The 21,637-nt window shown below is 38.5% G+C and overlaps 1 long non-coding RNA gene across 5 annotated transcripts in view; it reads right to left on the bottom strand.

Moving 5' to 3' along the window:
* Window positions 1–21,637, bottom strand: part of LOC108241164 — a 31,876-nt gene that overhangs the window by 6,896 nt on the left and 3,343 nt on the right. The window contains exons 2-5 of one of the 5 annotated variants that reach the window (XR_005232827.1): window positions 6,179–6,390; window positions 5,889–6,001; window positions 4,483–4,567; window positions 18–4,397 (exon numbers count right to left, since the gene is read on the bottom strand). This is a non-coding gene — a long non-coding RNA (uncharacterized LOC108241164). Of the gene's footprint in view, window positions 1–17; window positions 6,002–6,178; window positions 6,391–21,637 lie in introns of all 5 variants that reach the window. The other 4 variants (XR_005232825.1, XR_005232826.1, XR_005232824.1 and 1 more) reach the window with 4 other exon arrangements.

Consider the following 21,637-nt stretch of genomic DNA (forward strand, 5'->3'; position numbering starts at 1 on the left):
GTGTTTCTTTTTCTTACAGGTGTGAAGTGTGGAGAGACGTGAAGACAGCGAGGTCCAGGAGGAGGATCCAGTAATCCACTGACAGGTAAGTGCGTCCGAAGATCCAAACAGGCAGGTATTTACAATAGCCAGAACAGCAGTTCCTGAGACAAAGAAGGAAGGACAAAAATGCAAAGGTCAACATAGCAAAACTTTCTCTCAAAAACCACAGGAGGCTGAGGCTGAGGCTGAGGCTGAGGCTGAGGCTGAGGCTGAGGCTGAGGCTGAGGCTGAGGCTGAGGCTGAGGCTCTAACCCATAAGGCTCAATGCTCCAGCAAAGATCTGAGTCCAGATGCAGGCTTAAATACTGGCTGAGCTCATCAGGGAGATAGACAGCAGCTGTGGAGGAATAGTAACAGGCACCGCCCGCAGGGCGGGGACAGAACTCTGAATCCTCACATCATCATGTAAAGCCAAGAGCACAAGTAATTTGTGCAGTTTTATTCTGCATTTTCTGGGAACAAAAACATGGATGACAGAGACTGGTGCATCGCAGGGATGCTGCCTTTTTACAAGGATTAAGTCATGATAACTGGTTTTATTATGACTCCATTCTGAGCTGGGGAATTTCTGTGAAGTGTATCTCTTATCAAATTAAAGGCCTAGCATTCCTTGATGGAATGTATATTGTCCACCACATTTCATACCAGAGTTTTAAAATAAATCATCTTGTGCTGAGAAGAAACATAGTGATAACCATTTTAGTCCAACCTTGTAAATTATGTTATGCATAATCTCATGTGATATTGTGAGATCTCGTGAGATGTGTTAGTACTCAAAGAATTTGTTGACGCTGACTGTCAGCTACCACTACATTATTATTTTGTCAACATCTGTAAAACTGACTAAGTCGTAGACAATTTTGTGTTGGTTAAGGAGTTGTAAATTTACAATCAATAATTATATTTTAAGAGTTTCAATCAATGGTGTCCATTGGCTCAGAATATATTTTGCTGACAGACAGTTAATTTTAACAGGTAATGCCAAAGCTTTAATTAAAACAAAATTGTGAAATGTAGCGCTCTAAATGTGTTGGGTATGATGATGAGTTACAATTACAATAAATTTTAGCATAATATGCAAAATTGGCTGCAATCAAGGTTTTGTGGTGTTTCTTAAAGTCAGCTGGCTGTGATGGCCATCTTGACTTTGATTGACTCCAAAAGTGAATCAGTTGTAGATGTACATCCAATTAGCGTGATAAATGAATAGTGCAATCCAAAACATAATCTGGATCACCAACAAAATTTAATTCATTGTTTTTTGTTCCAACCCCAACATTTCCTGAAAATTATATCCAAATCTGTTCATTAGTTTTTACCCGATCTTTGCTAACAGGCAGACAAACAAACCAATGAACACAACCAAAACACAAGTTCCTTGGCAAAGGTAAGACAAGAGTCACATGTAAGAGCGTAGACAAGTTTTTAACAAAGGACTTACCTGTGATCTTAAACTTTGACCCCATGAACCTTGAAGTCAACAAGCATCATCTTTGACCCATGAGGTGTCCATCTGTGCAGTTTGACATTCCTGCATTATACTGTTGCAGAGTTAGAGCATGGGGTCACCTGTGATGCTGGCCTTTGACCCTGTCACCTTGAAATCAAAAGTGCTTGTGACCTTGACCTTTGACTGGATCACTACCAAAATGTAACTACTCGTTCCTTGTAGCATGTTTGTACCATGTTTGATGTTTCCTGAAAATTTCCTGAAAATCACTGTGTAACTTTTTGAGTAATCTTGTACAAAGACAGACAGACACTAACGAAAAAATAACCTCCTTGGCCAAGGTAATGATTACTTTCGTAGAGTTTCAATAAATACAGACAATCAAACACATTTGTACACAGAGACAGGCAAAAACATTATCACTGCCATTTTTTCAAGCTTCCGATTGAAAATATTTTGATGTCAATGCTTAGTGGTTGATGTTATGTTTTGTTGCTGAGTGAGTAATAAAGTAGACATCAGACTGCTTCAGGAAAAAGCCATGATAGCTGTCAGAATACATGATTATTCTATGTTTTTGATGGAATTTTTATGCTTCAAACAGAATTTCTTTATCATTAAATGAATGGGGGTTAAAGTAACTCAAACATATAAGGGTTTTTGTAAAAATAGAATGTATTAGAAAATAGCAAATATTCTTCACCTTTATTAACAACTAAATTCTGTAATCAGTTAAGCTCATTTACAGAAATTCTCCTGTTTGAATTCGGTCTATCTCGACACAGCTCATTTGTGTATGACTGTAGCAGAAAGATGAGATGAAAGAAGGGTGATACTCGCATCTCATTTACTTACATGTTAGCTCTTGTTAAAAGGAGCCACCAAATCAAATGTATAAGTCAACAACATTTAGATGATGTGGCAATCTGCCACCTGGACCCACCCTGTTTCCTCGGTTCTTCTCATTGGCTGGCTCTCTAATTATTTTCAGCTGCAGCAGGTTCCCTTCACGAGGCTCCTGGGTTCTTAAGGCAGTGGCAGAGAGCAGTTCGTCGCTGATGCATCGTGCACCTTGGGTAAACAATCTCAGCCTGAAACCTGGTGTAGAAAATTCTGAAAGTACTTACCTGTATTTGTTCTCTGTTGTGCTCACCAGTTACTGTCTCTGCTCGACACGCCTTTGCCTGGAAACACTTAACCTGGAAGTTCAGCTGGAAACCAACCTGTGTCCAGCTCTTCATCTTCACCGTGTAAATACTCACCTTCTGGATCGGGAACCACGGCCACTGGGACCCCACTCACCTCCACTGTGTATATACTCGCCTGGGATTCCTGGAACCGCACCCCCGCGCCCTCACCTTGCCACCCACCTTAAGCCTCCTCCATTTGAACTTACCTCTGAACCACAAACAAACTGAGAGACTAACCCAAGTGACTTACCTTTTGTCAGATCCTGGTCCCTCCCCAACCCCGGTCCCAAATAAACTCACTTATCCTGTACATTTGTCTCCTGTGTCTGTTCGTCTCCTGGGTGCTCTCATTTGGCAAAAACCTGAAATCCTAACAGATGACCTAATTTATTCCTCCTCATTGTTTATCAGATTTCAGCACTTGGGGGCAGAATTTGTTTGACTACTGAGAGGGCTTTCAACCATAATAAGTTATCAATACAGAAAGCAAAATTGCCTTTTAGGATTTTATTACAAATATGAAAATAAATCAATATAAAATGTACAACAAAAAATCAAGATCAACAAACAACACAGCAAGAATAAAATTAACACTTTTTTTTTTTTGTAATATCTGAATTCCGGCACCAATAAACTACTCTAAATCATCTGAACCTGATATAAACAGTTATAGTCATTTAATAATGATTTAATAAGTTAATACTTTAAAGCACGAAGTAAATCTTTTGTGACATGAAGAAAGAATTTGATATCTAAAACAGAAGAATCTTTGAACAGGATGTTTTGAATGGCAGAAAGAGTTAGGCAGAACAGTCTAGAAAGGTGACTTCAGATCAGAGGCGTCTTATTGCTACATGATCTTAGCTCCAGCTTTTGCTTCATTGCTCTCCACCACTCAATGTTCTTCTCTAATATGACTACATCTGTCTACTCTCATCCTTACAGCTTTTAGTCACCAATTCTTTTCAGAAGACGAGAGATTTTGTCCTCTTTCGACCTGGCATCTGATTCCCTCGTTTTCCCTCTGACTCTGTTTACAGCTATGGGTTATTTTAATGACTCTAAATCCATCAGACGCCGAGACTGTCCAAAATGTACTCGTCAATGTCTGAATGTAAACAAACAACTCCTGATTGTTGGCAACAAAACATGAATCTGCTAATTTCATTAGAAATTGTGCTGTTGACTTTTAGTAGAAATTACATAGTTATTTATGTCATAGATGATAAAAAAAAAATTCTCATCTAAAACATTGAAAAATGGTGTATTTTGACAGCTATTGTGATTTTAACTAGTTAAAGTGTAACCATAATGCTTGACTACAATAATAATAAAAAGAACATATACAGTATGAGGTTTACTTCCTTTAGACTCTGACATAATTCAGAGTCTAGCCATAAGGAGTGGAACCAAAACCAGTAATTTTATTTACAGGTGGTAAATATTTACAGTACACAGTCAGGAGGATCTGGAAAACAGGAAAGGAGCAAGGTGAGTCTCAGGTACTGATCTTTGTGTAGTAGTCTTTTCCTGATTTGTACAAAGAGTAACTGAATGTATTTCCTTACAGGTCTTGGAGAGTGAGCGTGGCCCAGAAGTGAAGCAGAGCAGTCCAGGAGTGGTCCGTGAGGTAAGGTGTCCCGAAGTCCAAACAGGTAAGTTAGTCCGAGCAGCACAAGGTAAGTCCCTGTAGGCAGTGACTCGTTAACAAAAACCTGAGGCGAGAGGCAAAGCACAATAACCAAAGTTAACGCAATAGCAGAGCACAAAACGTTAGAACCTGGTGGCTGATATTCTAACCAAAGTGGCAAGATGCTCCAGCGAAGATCTGGAATCAGCCAGGGGCTTAAATACCGGAACTGCTCTTCACTGGAATCGGCAACACCTGGTGAGGAGGAGGTTAGAGGCAACGCCCACGGGGCAGGCAGATTCCAAATCCTCACAGACTCTAGTCTCAACATTATAATTTTATTTTTAAAAAATTACAACAAATTAAAACTTTCTTCTCAGTTTTTTTTCTTTTTTTTCTGAGTCTAATACACCATCCATTTGTTGCCCTTTTTGTTCCTGCTTTGTGTTTTTTAACTAACTGGTACTCTAAACAAATTGCACGACTCCAAAATGTTCTATTTGGATTGAATATTTAGACTCAAAACACATTGGGAGGAGCAGAGCTGCAGGAGCAGACTACCACAAGCTGAGAAAAGATGATAGAAAGGATTTTATGAGATAGAAACTGCGGACCTGGTGAGTGTTTCTGCGTGTCACTTAGCGGTTAGCTTATTGATGACATTGAGTGGTTGTTTTGTGTAGCTGTGAAATTACTAACTTCTATTTAGATCTAGACGCCCATACTAGCTGTGAATAACTAACTGGAAGAACAATAAGGTGCCTTAAATATTTATTGAGCACTTGTTTAGATTGTTTTTACATTTCATGTCAACTAATTTATATGATGTATATTTATAGGCCAGGTTGATGGCGAGCTGAAGGGCTAGGCCTAGAGCATAAGGAAAGGATTGCACTATTTGTGCCTGAAGATTTCTGTTCCTCCTGCCAGGCTGGTAGGAGCCTCCCTGTAGCCAACTGAACAATTTTGTCCCCACTCCAATATGATGGTTATCAGCCCAAAACCTGGACTAAACTAAGCACTTTAAAAGTAACTTGCTTGGGACCTGAACCAACCCCAGCTTGGGGGGAAAGAACTGAAGGGTGTTGGTTTGTTGTTTATGAATTGTGGGATTGTTGTTTATAAATTGTGGGATTGTTTTTTTTTCCACATTTTCATATGGCCATATAATTGATTTCACCAATGTAAATATGTATATATTTTCTTTGCTCTAAATACAAGCACCTGCAACTGCAAACTTCTACTCTCTGTCTGCTCCTTCTTGAGACGCATCTTACCTTCTGAAGAAATAGCCCATTTGACATTTTTATGTATCAACCATTTACATTGATATATTGCAGCATATTATTTTTTATAAGTATGCTACATTAATTCTTGCATTACAAGAAAGCCTTCCAAACTTGAGAAACAAATTGAGTTCTGCGATCGGACACAATATCTAAAGGGATCCCATGGAGACGGAAGACATGGGTCACCAGGATCTGAGCTGTTTCAAAGGCAGTAGGTAACTTTACTAGTGGAATGAAATGAACGGCTTTGGAGAAACGATCCACAATGTTAAGTATGACAGTGTTACCTTCGGATACGGGCAGTCCAGTAATGAAGTCCAGTGATATGTGAGACCAGGGTCGAGCAGGAACGGGTAGAGGTTGTAGCAGTCCGGCCGGGTGTTGATGAAGGGCTTTGTTCCTAGCACAAACGTTGAGAAAAAAAAAGCACAGGGATGGATTTTATTGTCAGTAGAGGAGCGTTGAGATAAAACTGCCCCAACCCCCGTATCTGATGCGTCCACCTCCATGATGAACTGTTTCGATGGGTCAAGGTGACAGAGAATGGGTGCTGAAGAAAATAGAGCCTTAAGCTTACCAAAAGCCAAGTCCACAAGAAGGTGCGGAGAGTGGAGGTGAGTTGGGTTAGAGGAGAAGCCACATGACTATAGTCCTTAATGAACCTCCTATAGAAGTTAACGAAACCTAGGAAGCGTTGGAGCTCTTTGCGACATGAGGGTGTGGGCCATTCGGTGACTGCACGGACCTTCTCCGGATCAGTACGGAAACGGCTTTTCTCAAAAATGAATCCTAAAAAGGAAGCAGAGGGAACATTGCACTTCTCAGCTTTTACGAATAGCTTGTTCTCATACAGTCTCTTTAATACTGCCCTAACATGAGACTTGTGAGATTCCAGATTATGTGAAAAAATCAAGATGTCGTTGAAATACACAAAAACAAACGCATTTAAGAAATCTTGCAAAACATCGTTGATCAGGGCTTGGAAGACGGCCGGGGTATTAGTGAGCCCAAAAGGCATGACCAGGTACTCAAAATGCCCCAAAGGAGTCTTAAATGCCATCTTCCATTCGTCCCCCTCCCTAATCCTAACCAGATGGTAGGCATTTCGCAAGTCTAGTTTAGAGAAAACGGTAGCAGAATGGAGTCTTTCATGAACCGAGTCAATTAGGGGGAGAGGATACTTTTTTTTTTAAGTGATTTGGTTTAGACCACGGAAGTCAATACATGGTCGGAGAGTCTTATCCTTCTTCTCAACAAAGAAGAACCCCACAGGCAAAGTGGAAGGCTGAATTATGCCTGAAGCTACCGAGTCTTCTATGCAGACCCTCATAGCCTCCCTTTCAAAATAGTGCACAGTCTAGGCCATGTGCACTATTTTGTTGCTCCCCTCCACACACATTGTACATACATTGGCACACTTTGTTCAGCACTTACTCTGTGACTATTTCAAGAGAAAAATTGTCACACAAAGTTTTTTGGAGCATGTTCAAATCTGCTGTTGAATCTTGTTTTGAGCTTCTGGCACCCCATGGGCTGACAATCAGATGCCTGATTGGCAGTATTTGTGATCAACCAATGGCAATTCCACATCTCCACAGTGTAGGACCGAACTCTATCCTCCAAGATAACAACCCTTGCCTTCACAGAGCAGTGTTTATCAAATACTTCCTCCAAAATTTGGGACTGGAGAGGATGGATAGGCCTGCCTGCAGTCCTGACCTCAAGCCTATTGAAACCCTGTGGGATCAGCTTGGGCGTGCTGTTCTTTTGTGACTAGCACAAAAACACTGGCTGACTTACAACAAATGTTTTTTGAAGAATGGGATGACATCCAACAGCAGTGTGTGAATGAGCTGGTGAGCAGCAATAAGGAGGAGGTGCCAGGCTGTTATGGCTGTGTATGGTTCTTCTACATGCTATTGAGGCCACTGTTTGTTAAATTATTAAATTGTTAAAAGGTCAATATGTTTCCTTTTATTAAGACATTTCTTAAGTCATCCAATCCTATAAACAACACCTAACAACAGTGAATAGCAGAATCAGCTGTTTAGCATTGTCAGAGATTTGGCAAGCTCTCATACTAAAGGGTGGTGGCTGTGGCTCAGTGGTTAGAGCAGTTGTCCTCCAATAGAGAGAGTTTGAGGTTCAATTCTTGGCAGCACTGAACCTCTCATTGCCTTTGATGTGTGTCCCATCAGTGTAGGAATGGAGTTTAAAGCACTAATTAGACTCTATAGGATGATTTATTCAGATTAACTTTGTAGAGATGTAGTAAAGTGCTGCATGGATGTCTGCAAGAATGGGTAAATGAAGGCAGAATGTGTTGTGAAGCGCTTTGAGTTGGTTAGAAAGGTGCTATATAAGTACAATGCATTTACCATACTCAATTCTGCTGCTCAACCCACAAACTTATTTTCCTGACAAATGTGGCAAATTTAAGGGAAAATAAACAGGCTTTCTAATGGTATAATGCCAAGAAGCATGGTTACAACAAAGAAATAATCAACCAAACACAAATCGTAGTTGATTTTTTTTTTTTTTTGCTTTAGTTGAAGCATTTTGCTGTTTACTCTAAAAATTTCTTTCACGATTGTATCAAAACAGAAATGCATTCATTCATTCAAACAACAACCATGGTCTTTTATTGAGGAGCTGCAAATCAACTTATCACACATTAAATAGATGATTTCTAAACATAGAACTTCAATCTCAACTCTTAGCATGAAATTAAATGGAGCCAGATGTGTGAGTTTGACAAGAATCCACTCTAATGAGATGTATGAGGGGGCCGCAAATTTACCCAACCCCATGAAGAGCACTACTGCTGATTAGCTCTGAAGCTCTTGTGAGGTCTGTAAAAGCTGTTATTTTGCATCACACATACTGAATCATTTTACAGCTTTAAAGTAATGTGTGAATATATGTATCGATGAAACCGCCAAAAATTGATTCTACTAATTGTTAAGCTTTTTTCTTTTTTTTTTTTTCTCAAAGAACGACTTCTCTTACAGTTATAAAAATAACAATAAAAACAGGCTGCAACATGATCCTTGCTCGCTGTGAGCAAAGAGGAGGAAGAAAAAGCCATCTCACTTTGAATCCAGACATATTGCACCTCATTCAGATACATTGTTGCGGAGGGAATTCAATTCAACATGAAAGTAATTATGTCTATTATATTCAAACAAAATGTTGTAAACCTTTTGGCCATGCTAATCACATCTTCTTTTATTCCGAGTGAAGACTCTAGTTGGCTGTTTCTTTCCTTTCATATTTTATGTGCTTGTTATTGAATTTTCCTTTTGAAGGCCTTGATTATTCGCTGTCTGAAAATGACCAATAATTGCTGCCCTACTGCTTAGAAAGTCTGCTGAGCAGAAGAATAAAAGAGTGGTCATTTCAATGGTCAATCAGCAATAAAGTACATTAATCATTATCTTATATTACATTTCTTGTTTTCTGCACGAAACATGGTTCTGGAGGAATTAAAACGCCTCTTACCCTCCCAATTATCTGTGTGATTTGTATGGATACTCTGAAACATAATGTGAACAACAAGCATAAAATAGAATTGAGAGAAACGAGAGGGCTTTGATCACATACTGTATGCCTTCAGGAGTCTTGCCGGAGACTCTTTGATGTGAATCAGTGCATGAAAGACAGGTCCAATTGGCCTGGGGTCACCCTCACATTTGGACTCTTTAATCATGTGCTCGATGTCAGGTGTGTAGAACAAAAATAGTCCCTGTGGTTTATGATTTTGTTGCATGAGGCCAAGTTTTCTGGGTTGTTTTTGTCTTTCTTTTGTGTGTGTGTGTTAGCGAAATTTCTCATGAACCAATGGATGAACTTTGACAAAACATGCAAAAGTAATCATTCAGTGCATATTTAAAACTGATTACCTTTTGGAGTCAGACTGATTCAAGATGGCTGCCACAGCCAGCTGGCTGTAGAAAATACAACGAAGGCTTTCATTCAATCGGTTTTACAGATATTGACATAGAAATTGGTATGGTAATAGCCAACACTTCTCCCCAACCACAGATTCTGAGTGCAAAGACATTGCATAAAATTTTGTTTAAAGTTTTGTCATTAACTATTTGTTGTCAACACTGCCTGTCTGTTAACATATTATCTCATAAACCAATGGACAGATTTTTATGAAAACTTCAGAAAATATTCACTGGATGTACATCTACAATTCATTAACTTCTGGAGCCAATCCAAATTAAGATGGGTGTTACAGCCAGCTGATGTTAGAAAAATTAGGAACTATCTTTCAGTCAAGTTTACAGAGTGCTACAGTGCTAAATTTTAGTGTAGTTGTAGCTGAGTCATTCACAACACATACTCCAAGTGCTTATCATTGCACATGATCTTTACTTAAAACATTGGCATTAAATGTTGGGGTCGACTCTGTTTGTCTGTTAGCAAATTATCTCACTAACCACTGGAAAGATTTTAATTACATTTTCAGGAAATAATCAAACCCCAAAAAACTATTGGGGTCAACCCAAATCAAAAGGAATGCCATAACTAAGCAACCTTAACAACCACAAAAATAGCTATAACTCGGTGAGTTTTACCAATATTGAGCTAAAATTTGTTGTGGGTGTAGCTGAGTGTTATTTCCAACACATACATTGAGTGTGACATCTTGTGATATTGCACTTAACATTATTTACAAGTTTTGACCAAAACGGCTACAACTCTGGCATGAAAGGCGGCAGGCGATATGCATTCCTTCAAGGAATGCTAGGCCTTTGATATTTTACACAAGTCACCGCAAGTTGTGAAAGACATCAGAGGACAAAGACAGGATGGGAGGAAAAGCCCAAACAGTTGTTGTGGTAATACCTTCATAAACACTGGGATTGCAGCACCTAATTACCATCAGATGGGTGGAACTGAAAGGTCAGTCAGAGCCTTTTTTTAGCCAAACAGCAAGAACAGCTCAAGAGATTTCAGTGCTGGTTTGTTTGTGCCTCCATCCAGCACTTCCAGCCAAAATTAAGTAATTCAGCAACGTCAATATACTTGATCAATTTTTAGAATTATCATGCCTTTGAGGTACAAATGGAGTAAATTGTGATATTTCTCCATGCTGTCCCTTGTTATTCTCTCTTGAGTTTCCAACATGTTCCTTCCACCTTTCCTGTTAAATATTTTAATTTCATGTGAACCCCGTGTGCTAAACCTGAAGCCAAAATGACCAGTTTTAGCTTCCAGGTATGCATTAAGAAAGAAGAGAAGGTAGAGGCTGCATAGCAGATTCTGTGTTCATGGGTGCCTGATTATGTTCTAAAGTTGAGAAGCAAAACCTGTAATATAAAAACAACTAGCATTTATGTCTTTAATGATAAGACTGTCTAGTGGCAGAGACCAGGGGTTCTCTATATGATCTGTTTTAAAAAATCTGATATCTAGATAAGGTCTGGAACATTAAACCAACTTTTTTTTACCATATTTATTTATATTATTATTATTTTTTTGTCTTGTTGTGGCATCTCAGGCATACCATATAGAGAAGATGGCTGCTAACATATGCCAGAACAGATTTGCTCTACAATAAGAATATCTCAAGTTGAGAATCCCAATTGCATGGATTATTTTAATATATCAAGACTGAATCTGAATCTAGCATTAGAGTAGACAGGCCACATTGTTGTAAGAGCAACCTGTGAATTGTGAATTGGTGCACATATTATATTTTATATTATTTATTTATTATATTTATTTACAACCAAACACAATTGCACCAATTGCCTACAATTGTTTGATTGTGAACCTAAGCTGGTTTAAGTTTTTATACTAAACCTTGATGCTTGATGTAGTTTTATGCAAGATTTTAACATAAATGAGATTAACTTCATCATGCCTGGGTGTCACGGTGGTTAAAGCTGTTGCCTCCCAGTAACGAAGTTGCAGGATCGCCTCTTGACAATGGGCGTTGCTGGGTGGAGTTTGCGTGTTCTCCCGGTGCGTGCGTGGGTTGACTTCGGGCACTGCGGTTTCCTCCCACAGACCAGAAAACTTGCATGTCATCAGCTCACTTTGTCCGTCCTCCATCTCTACTATCTTCTCTTCTTCACCTGCCATAAAAAGCTTGGTTTGAAAGAAAAATAAACCGATAGTCTTATGACAAAACAAATAAAATTGAGCATTCATTGTTACAAACAAAATCTGTGCCCTGTCAAAACATAAACTGTTTTCATTGCATTGTTACAAAATCATTTTAGAACTACTGACCCAGACTAATTGAGTAAAGATCTATACTCATTCACTACCACTTATTTATTGAATATTTGTTTTTTTTTTGTTTTAATAAAGCAGTGCTGCTTCAGAGACAGAAGACAGCTCCTCCTCTAGTCTCTCTGAACCTCCTGGCCTTAGGATACCAGTTGATACAGTTACCATCCCGGTGGGTACACTCCCACACTGAGCATATGGACACAAGCTTGCTCTTTTCTCAACCCGTACGCTCTCTCTGTATTTAAGGAGTCACGCCGATCTTTATTACACCCTACCAATGCATTTCAATGCAATGCAATATTATGTGGGACAGGTCTGGAGTGACTTGAGAATCGCAGCCTTCGACCACATCTGGACCTCCATTGTGAACCCAGAAGCTGAAGCCGGAATGACACCAGCTTCCCTGTAGGCTGGTTCCAGTACAAGGTTTCTGTCATGTCAAGGGTTGCCAATTTTCAGCATTTAAAAATAATGAGCACTAACTGGACAGGGTGGCACAGAGGGACTTTTTTTTTATCTCAGTGATATTTAGTTGTGGGATGTCCTTTCTACTAAGAATGATGTCATCAAGGAAAATGCATTACCTGAACATTTACCAGACAAATATGCTGGCTCGTGTTGGAAATGATAAACAACAACAACAACAACAACAGCAAAAAAAAAAAAAAAGACAAGAATCAGTGTCAGTGTTATTTCTTTTAGCTAGCATTTGGCTGCTTTTACCTTTCAGCTAGTGTTTTGCTCCTGTTTGCTTCCAAACCAGAACTCTGCTACTTTCAGCTTTAACAACTCGGTTTCAGCTTATTCAGAAAATTTTAGCCATCATTCAGCATCTACGGTGTATTTTCACAGAAAATGGAATCTACTTTGCTTGATATATGTTGTTGCTTTAAAAAAATGTTGTTGAATTTATTAGACAAAAAGCAGCTTAAACAATGTACTTTTTAATAGCTACAAATAACCAACGTGAATTTCTCTAATATATTTCCCTGCAGAAAAAAATACATAAAACATGATTCTTCAGCTCTAATTAAACAACATCACTGTTTCATTTGGTTCATTTATCATTTATCAACAGATTTGCACTGGATCTTTAACATAAGCAACAAAATTTGTCCCTTATCTACTTAATAAGGAACACATCTTTTAAGTTTAGAAATGCGGTATTCAAATCCTTATTTTGAGGAACAGTTGGAAACCCTTGTCCTGTCCCCTTCATGTAAACAAGTAGGACATGACCCTTGGTAAACTAAAAGATAGACCTTAATTTTTTTTTCCAATGTTGACTCTTGTTGATTGACATAGTTGCTGCTGTTTGTTCAAATGTTCCCTTTTCTAATACATTAAGCTGTAATTAGTTATTTCAAGCCTAAAAGAAACTTTTGTACCTTCATGACTGTGCGAGGGGGATTTGGCGGGACTTAAAGACCCACATCCATACTACACAGACTCTGGTTCCAAAAATACAAAAATAACCTTGTCCTACTGCCTTCAAGTCCCATTGAGAGAAGACTGGGACATTTGGTCAGTGCAGAAGACTTGAGTTCAATTCCTGTTTGATTTGTTTTATTTTTAATTGTTTTTTTGTTATTGCCCTCCACTATGAAAGGCCGTCTGTGTGTGCTTGTTCTTCTTTTAGCAAAATATCTCATAAACCACTTAAAGAATTTTATTGAAACTCTCAGAAAGTAATCCTTAGATGGACACCTATAACTAAGCTATTGCCGCGATTAAGAAAGACATATAAGTTCATCTAAAAGAAAACCACATGCAAAGCAAAAAGGGGCTATATTTGTATTTTAGATTGTACATTTATACTCATTTACAAAGTGAAACTTCCATATGTCCATCACTTTGACGTGGCCAGTACATACTGTTCTCCACCCAAACCTTTTATTCTGTTGCTCCTATATAGTATAGACATTCTTGTGTGATTTAATGTGCTCTTCTCATCTCTGTATGGAGATGGAATTGGAAGACAAATAGGATTTAAGGAAACACATTAGCTCTTGTTCCTCTCTGAATTCAAAGGGCAGCCCTTGGTGCTATCACAAAGAAAACAGCTTAGCAGCGGTGCATTTGTTTTCCCATTCACCGAGAGAAGCACTTTGTCTTTCCAATCGTTACCTGTCTGTGAATCAGTTGTTCCATTATGGAAGGTCTAAAGAGGGAGATGCTGTCTAGGGCTAAATTGCAATTAGGCGGCCTGCAAGTGAGGCTGGCACCGGTTAACTTGGGATATTGGAGTGCAAGGGCCCCATAATCAGGCTTTGGTCATGTAGAACAATGCATAAAATTAAACTGACATTAATGAATAATTGTATAATGAAAATGGACGAGTAGAGTTAATTGCATGTTACAGTGAGTGTAATGCCCAGATAACCCTGTGTCTAATGCTATTCTTAGACTGACTGCCAAGGCTCTCACTGCGGCTCCTCTCGGCGGGAAGTCATTAAACCTGGGGAGTAGATAATGCCAGTCTGCTGAAACCCAGACTAGCTACAATCTTGCAAAGACTTTCTTTCACATGTTTTTTTTTTTCTTCCCTAAGTGGGCTATGCTGAAGTCATTTGTACACAGTCTGAATGAAATTAAAGGTCACCATTGCTCCTCATCTATGTCTGGATGGGCTTTTAGAGTGGGGCCCACTCACAACAGCAGCTGTCGCACGGTAGAATGAACACCTGAAGCTAAATGAAGAATGTGGATATTTGCCACAAAGAAAGAGGAACTGAGTGACAGCTGCTCTGACTAATTCATAAATGTAATCATGTAGAAACACACCTTTCATCTAGAAGGTATTCCAAGAATTAAATAAATTCAAAAACATGAGTTTGACGTGAATGGTATGGACTAAATTTCTTTGTTATGAATCATAACTTTTTTCGCCAAAGTTTTGTCTTGATATTTTTGTTGTTTTCCTGAGACTTAATAAATGAGAATAAACTAGGACATTATGTGGCAGTTTTCCAACTATTTTTCTTTACACAGAATAACAAAAAAAAAAAAAGAAAAAAAAAAGTTTTTACTTATGGTGCAAAATGTCTTGGAAGAAATCATTTTCCAAGATAGCTGGTTGTTTTGGTTGCATAAAATGCAAATCAAGCTTTTACTGCAGTTTAATCTAAGCTAGATGGAGAATAAAGATACTTATCACGAGCTGAAGAAGATGAAAATGTGATAAATATGTACATCTACAAATGATTAACTTCTGGAATCATCCATCCATCCTTCCATTTTCTTTACCTACTTTGCCATGCTGGGTCTCGGGGAGCTGGTGTATTTCTCCAGCAGTCACTGTGTGAGAGGATGGGGACACCCTGGACAGATTGCAAGTCCATCACAGGGACACATAGAGACAAACAAGACAAACAACCATTCACACTCTTACTCAATTTAGAGTGACCAATTAACCTAACATGCATCTTTGTAGTCTAAGCAACCTTAGCAAACAGAAATGTAATGGATGTTTAGACTAGTTAACTGACTATTATCAGCATCGGAAGAATTGTTCTTAATGGAGCCTGGATGTGAATGAAAACAAGAACCAAAAGATAAGATTTAACTTGAAAATATATTGATATTCTAAACAAGTAAGAGCAACATTAACAATTAGGAGGGAAAACAAAATTTAAAAAAATAAACAAACAAGTAATGTCAACAATTTTTGAAGGTTTTGTATTGTCCAGTCCAGTTATTAAACCTTCAGGAATCATAAAGGTCAAAAAGCAAGAATCGATTCAAAATGCAAAGAGAGAATAGTCCCTAATCCATGGAATGGGGAAAGAATATAGTCAAAAAATGCATATAAAAAAAGAGGGGGAGAAAAATCCAAGAGCTTTGGCAGAAGGGAAAAAAATAATTTAATCCTAATGCACACGTAGCAGAAGGTAGGTAACCCATTTAAAATTTACTCATTTCCTTTTCAGTCCCTGGAAAAAAACCCTGACCACTGAAATAGTGTTCCACCTCATGTATTTTTATTGTTATTAGAATAGTTTGGAAAACTCATGCCACAGCCACATTGGAGAGGAGGCAGAGGAAGTGAGGTCACACAGTCGGAAATGGACCCTCAACAATAAGGTGACTTTATAGGACACAGGTTACTCAAACATGGCTACAATTGAGCCAATTTTACAGATATTGGGCTAAAATTGGGTGTGGTGGTGTTTGAGAGTTATCCCCAACACAGACTCCATGTGCTTCTTGTTGCGTGAGATCTTTGCTTGAAACTTTAGAATTAACTGTTGGGAGTCAACCCTGTTTGTCCCACAGCAAAATAGTTTGTGAACACCTGGACAGGTTTTGATGAAAGTAATCATTGAATGTATGTCTACAGCTGAATAACATTTGGAGTCAATCCAATTCAAGATTACCACCAAAGCTGATAATTGTTATCAAACAAAAAAAAATTTGGGTGTGGAATTAGCTGAGAGTCATCCTCAACATATACTCTTAATGTGACATGTTGTGCAAGATCTTTGCTTAAAACTTTGGCATTAACCCTGTCTGAGAGCCCAAAAACTCATGAATCAGTGAGTGGATTTTAATGAAACTCTGAGAAAGTTATTACTGGCTGTGCATCTAGTACATCTCATTAACATTTGAGTCAACCTAAGTTAAAACAATAAGAAATTAAAGCATTCCTTGAGGGAATGCACATCACCCGCCACCTTTCATAACTGGAATTTTAAATTAAGATCATTTTTCTGTCGAGAAAGGACAAAGGTTTAGCTGACAATGTTGTGCACAATCTCATTCAATATTTCAAGGATTTATGTGATTAAAATATACGCTAGGGGATGACTCTCAGCCACTACAACATCAAACTTGGATTTGACTGAGTTATAGCCATTTTTGTGTTGGCTAACGTTGACTAGCTGTGGCAGCCATCTCAAATTGGGCTGACTCTCAGCCGTAGATGTACTTCCAATGATTATTTTCCAAAAGTGCTTAATGAGTTAATTTTGCTAACAGACAGACAGACAAACACGTACAAGGGCAAAGACACTGCTGCCTACCTTTAACCTTTTGGCAGCAAACAATATAGAGAGGTGCCTCAAGACCTTTGCACACACTTTCCATAAAGTATGTAAGTTAACAATGAAAAGATCTTCTACCGTCTGTTTGGAAAGAGACACAAAAGCCCAAGGGGGTGCAAAACTAATGTTAGAAACTCTCAGTAAGGTGCCAGCAGCAGTAGTAGCCTCCCGTGGGGAAACCCAGTGAAAAGAACAGCCATGTATCAATTTACTAGCAACTAATTTACCATTGTCTCAGCTCATTACGTTGAAATGCATCACTGACATCACATTAACACAAAAATGTGCAATAAATAAAGCTAAAGAGGCAATATCACAGTCATTTATCTGATCATTTCTGCTAATCACTGATTTGTTTTTGCTTTTTGCAGTTATTCTGCTGAACGTCTGTTATCCAATCACGTTCTAAGTGGAGTCAGGAAGAAATGAAACTGCTGATTGTAGTGCAAGTGTACCTTATATCAGTTTAGAGTCATTTGCTTTGCAGTGATGTTTCCAAAATTGGGTAAAGTAGTTAAAGTACAAAAAAGCAGATAATAAAAAGGTAATACTGGTAATGCTGTATGTGCCACTAAAACAATTCATGCAACTTACTCATAAATGTCTCATAGCTTTATTTATTGTCCGCTGCCAAAAGGCGAAGGCGGACAATAATGTTTTTCTGTGTGTGCTCAAATGTTTGCATGTTTGTCTGTTTGCAAAATATTTTTTTAATCACTGGACAAACTTTAATGAAACCTGGATGAACATCTACACTTGGAATCAACCCTATTCAAGATAGCTGCCACAACCAACTGACCATCAAAAACAAAATTTCTCAAACTGACAAACGATTTTGACCTTGAATTGCTGTGGTAGTAGCTGAGGCAGATCACCAATACATATTCTGAGCTCTAACAGACGGTGCAAGATCTTTGTTTAAAATTTTGCCATTAACTATTTGGAGTTAACTCTGTTTGCCTGTTAGCAAAATATCTCATGAGCCACTGGATGGAATTTAATAAAACTTTCAGGAAATAATCACTGGATGTACATCTATAGTTATTTAACTTTTGGAGCTAACCCAGTTCAAGATGGCCACCACAGCCAGCTATATTTGAAAAACACTAAACTGGCTATAATCCAGTCAGCCTTACACAACTTGTGCTTCAATTAGATGTTGTAGAATCAGAGACAAATTCACAACACATACTCCAAGTTATACTCATTGTACAGGATATTTGTTTAAAACATTAGCATTAACTGCTGGACTCAACCCTGTTTGTCTGTTAGCAAAATATTTCATGAACCTCTGTGTGGATTTCAATGAAACCTCCCTAATGTAATCATTAGATTTATTTATACAACTGATTAGCACTGGGAGTCAAGCCAATTCAAGATGGCCACCATAGCTAATCAATATTTTCCAACACAAAAATTGCTGTAACTCTGTCACATTTACAGATATTGAGCAAAAATTAAATGTGGTGGTAGCTAGAGTTATGTACAACACATACTCTGGGCATGGCGTCTCGCGATCTAGCATAAGATAGCAATTAACGTTTTTTTTTAAAGATTTGACCAAAACAGCTACAACAAGAAAAAGAATATAAGGTCCTGCCTGCATACAATAAGAACTACATAAAGATCTGATGTACCAGTATTTAGTTTCACATATCTATGGCTAATATGGCTGTGCTATGTCATAGATAGATTTATTTTGTTATGCTGAATTTAGCAGCTTTATTCAGTTTTACATTTCACTCGTAGGCTTTTAATCTGTGGGAGATGAAAAACTGCAGCAAAACAACAGATATTCGCCTTTATATAGATAGATCTCACAGATATTCAATGACATGATGTAATTCTTTGTGTCCTATAGGCTTAGCATTTGGTCCCTCGTGTCTTTTACTGTTCGGAGTTTGGCTTCATTACATACTGTGATGATGAGGCAGTGCTTCCTTAAACAAGCCCCATCTTGTACAGTTTTACAGTTGCCTTGTTTCATTGGTGAATGTGGAGAAGTAAGATGTCACAGTGGACGAAGTAGTCCAATTAATCTCCAGCTCCCACCCCCTACCAACATTCCTCTCTTTTTCCCCACTCACAGTTCCAAAGTGGAGACCCTGGAGAGTTTCCAGCAGAAGTTTGCTTGGAGGAGGACCTTGATGTGGGGATTTGAGACATGCCTGAGTTTGAATTCCATCACTTGTTCAGACCCTCAACCAAAACTGTTTAAGACTGAAATATGTATAAACCTGAACCTGCCCAGTTAAAATGCATAAGCTGTTCTTGTTTTACAGTGAAATCACAGTGTAATACAGCCCCCCAAAACAAAGAAAACTCATTAAGAAACAAAACTGGTGAATACATTTACCCAGGAAGTTTTCTATCAGGCTCTTGTTTATTATTTTATATTTTTAAGGTGTTACGCTCTAATCGACATTAAAAATTAAAGACCTGGCATTCTCTGAAGGATTGCACATGGCCCACCTACTTTCATGCCAAGGTTTTAAACTAAGATTATCTTACAATCAAAGTTACAGCCGTTTTGGTCAAACCTTGTAAATGACTTTTTGCACAATCTCATGAGATATGTAGGCTTTCAGAGTATGTGTTGAATGATGCCCAGCTACTGTCTCACCACATTTTAGCTCAATATTCACAAAACTCAAAAAGCAAAAGTTTGTATTAGCTAATGTCCATTTGCAGTGGCAGCCATCTTGATTTGAGTTTTCTCCAAAAGGTTATCAGCTGTGGAATCTCATGTACAGTCTACTTTCTAAGAGTTTAATTAAAATCCCGCCAGTGGTTCAGAAGATCTGTTGCTAACAAATAAACTGGGTTAATGCCAACAGTTAATGCCGATTAAAATAAATAAATAAATCTAAGAAATAAAGGCAGACCTATTTTTTCTTCATTTTAACTTTGCATAGAGCTGTTCACATTAACGATGGGTTGCTGTGTTATCAGCTACATAATGCATTTTGCTGTTCACCCAGTTGGCAGTTTTATTCAAAACCAAAACATGCAGCAATTTTGGACTGGTGTGAACAATTATACATATATATAAATTTTATATTTGTATCAACTAATAATGCAAAGTAAACAACCAAGTCAAATTAATAATTAGTGGGACCACCCTTTGTCTTTAGTACAACAAGAGTTCTTCTGTACACCTGAGCACAGTATTTGAAGGATCTCAGCAAGTAGGCTGTTCCAAACACCTTAGAAAACCAACCAGCCAACTATGTTCTGGCTCGAATCCCTCTGTCACTTCATGTAATTTTAGACAAATCTCTAGATTTTGAGATATGGCTCTGTGGGGGACCATACCATCACTTCCAGGACTCCTTGTTCTTCTTTGTATTGGCGACAGTTTTTAACAACATTAGCTCTATGTTGGAGGTGTCATTGTCCTGGAATAGATTTTGGCTGAATCAAAGGCCTCAGTGATGGTACTCCCTGATGTATTAGTTCTGTATCTGCTTTTCATTAGGAAGCCTCCTTTTCTGACCAAACCCACAGCTACTACATCCTTGACTTGGTGCAAATGACCCTAAAAGAAATATGCTGTTTTGAAGAGCAAGGGTGGTGACATCAAATTTAAAATTGGTTAGATTTTAGTTCTATTCTTGACACACTTTGCATTTAAAGAATAGATGTGTAAAACTCCCTCAGTTCAGTTGTTTTGGAACAGGATGGTTGACTTTGTCATTAAGAAGAGGTAAATAATTACTTAATAACCTAAGTGAACTGGTAATACATTATACATTTCCCTGCTTTTTTCTGCAAGGCCCAACTACAAGTATGAGCTTTCCCTGCAGAACCATCATAGGAAGTTGCTGTCTCCCATGGGAGTTTACAGTCCAGTAATTCTCACTGATTGACGCCTCTACAGCCTTGATCAAAATCTTAAGACCAATCAAAAAATTGCAAGAATTTGCATTTTGCACTATTGGATCTTAAGAAGGTTCTAAGTAGAGCTTCACAATGTTAAAAGAAGAAATCAGCGTAAGAGACAAAAACTTTTGAGCGGGGAATTAATTGAAAACTGCATTTACACTCAAACATGATTTTTTTCAGCTAATCAAAAGTTTAAGACCATAGCTCAAAAAAAAAACCGAAACCCCCCCAACACAGAAATCAAAGTGTCAAAAAAAAAGGACTCAGTAATGAGTAGCTCCACCATTCTTGTTGATGACTTCAAACAATCGTTTAGGCATGCTTTATGCCAGTGTTTCCAGGAGGCTAGTGGGAACGTTGTTCCAAGTGTTGAAGATGGCTTCACAAAGGGCATCCACTATCTGGAACTGATGTCCATTTTTGTTAACTTCCCTTGCCATCCATCCCCAAATGTTCTCAATTGGGTTTAGATCCGGGGAACATGCAGAATGGTCCAAAAGAGTGATGTTATTCTCTTGGAAGAACTCCTTTGTCAGGCGGGCATTGTGAACTGCAGCATTGTCCTGTTGAAAAACCCAATCATTACCACACAGACGAGGGCCCTCAGTCATGAGGGATGCCCACTGCAACATCTCCACATAGCCAGCTGCTGTTTGACGCCCCTGCACAACCTGAAGCTCCATTGTTCCATTGAAGGAAAACGCACCCCAAATCATGATGGCGCCCCCACCACTGTGCCGTGTAGAAAACACCTCAGGTGGGATCTCCTTGTCATGCCAGTAACGTTGGAAGCCATCAGGACCATCGAGGTTAAATTTTTTCTCATCAGAGAAGACAACTTTCTTCCACCTTTCAAT

This window comes from Kryptolebias marmoratus, linkage group LG24 (assembly GCF_001649575.2).
Source record: "Kryptolebias marmoratus isolate JLee-2015 linkage group LG24, ASM164957v2, whole genome shotgun sequence".
NCBI classification, from domain to species: domain Eukaryota; kingdom Metazoa; phylum Chordata; class Actinopteri; order Cyprinodontiformes; family Rivulidae; genus Kryptolebias; species Kryptolebias marmoratus.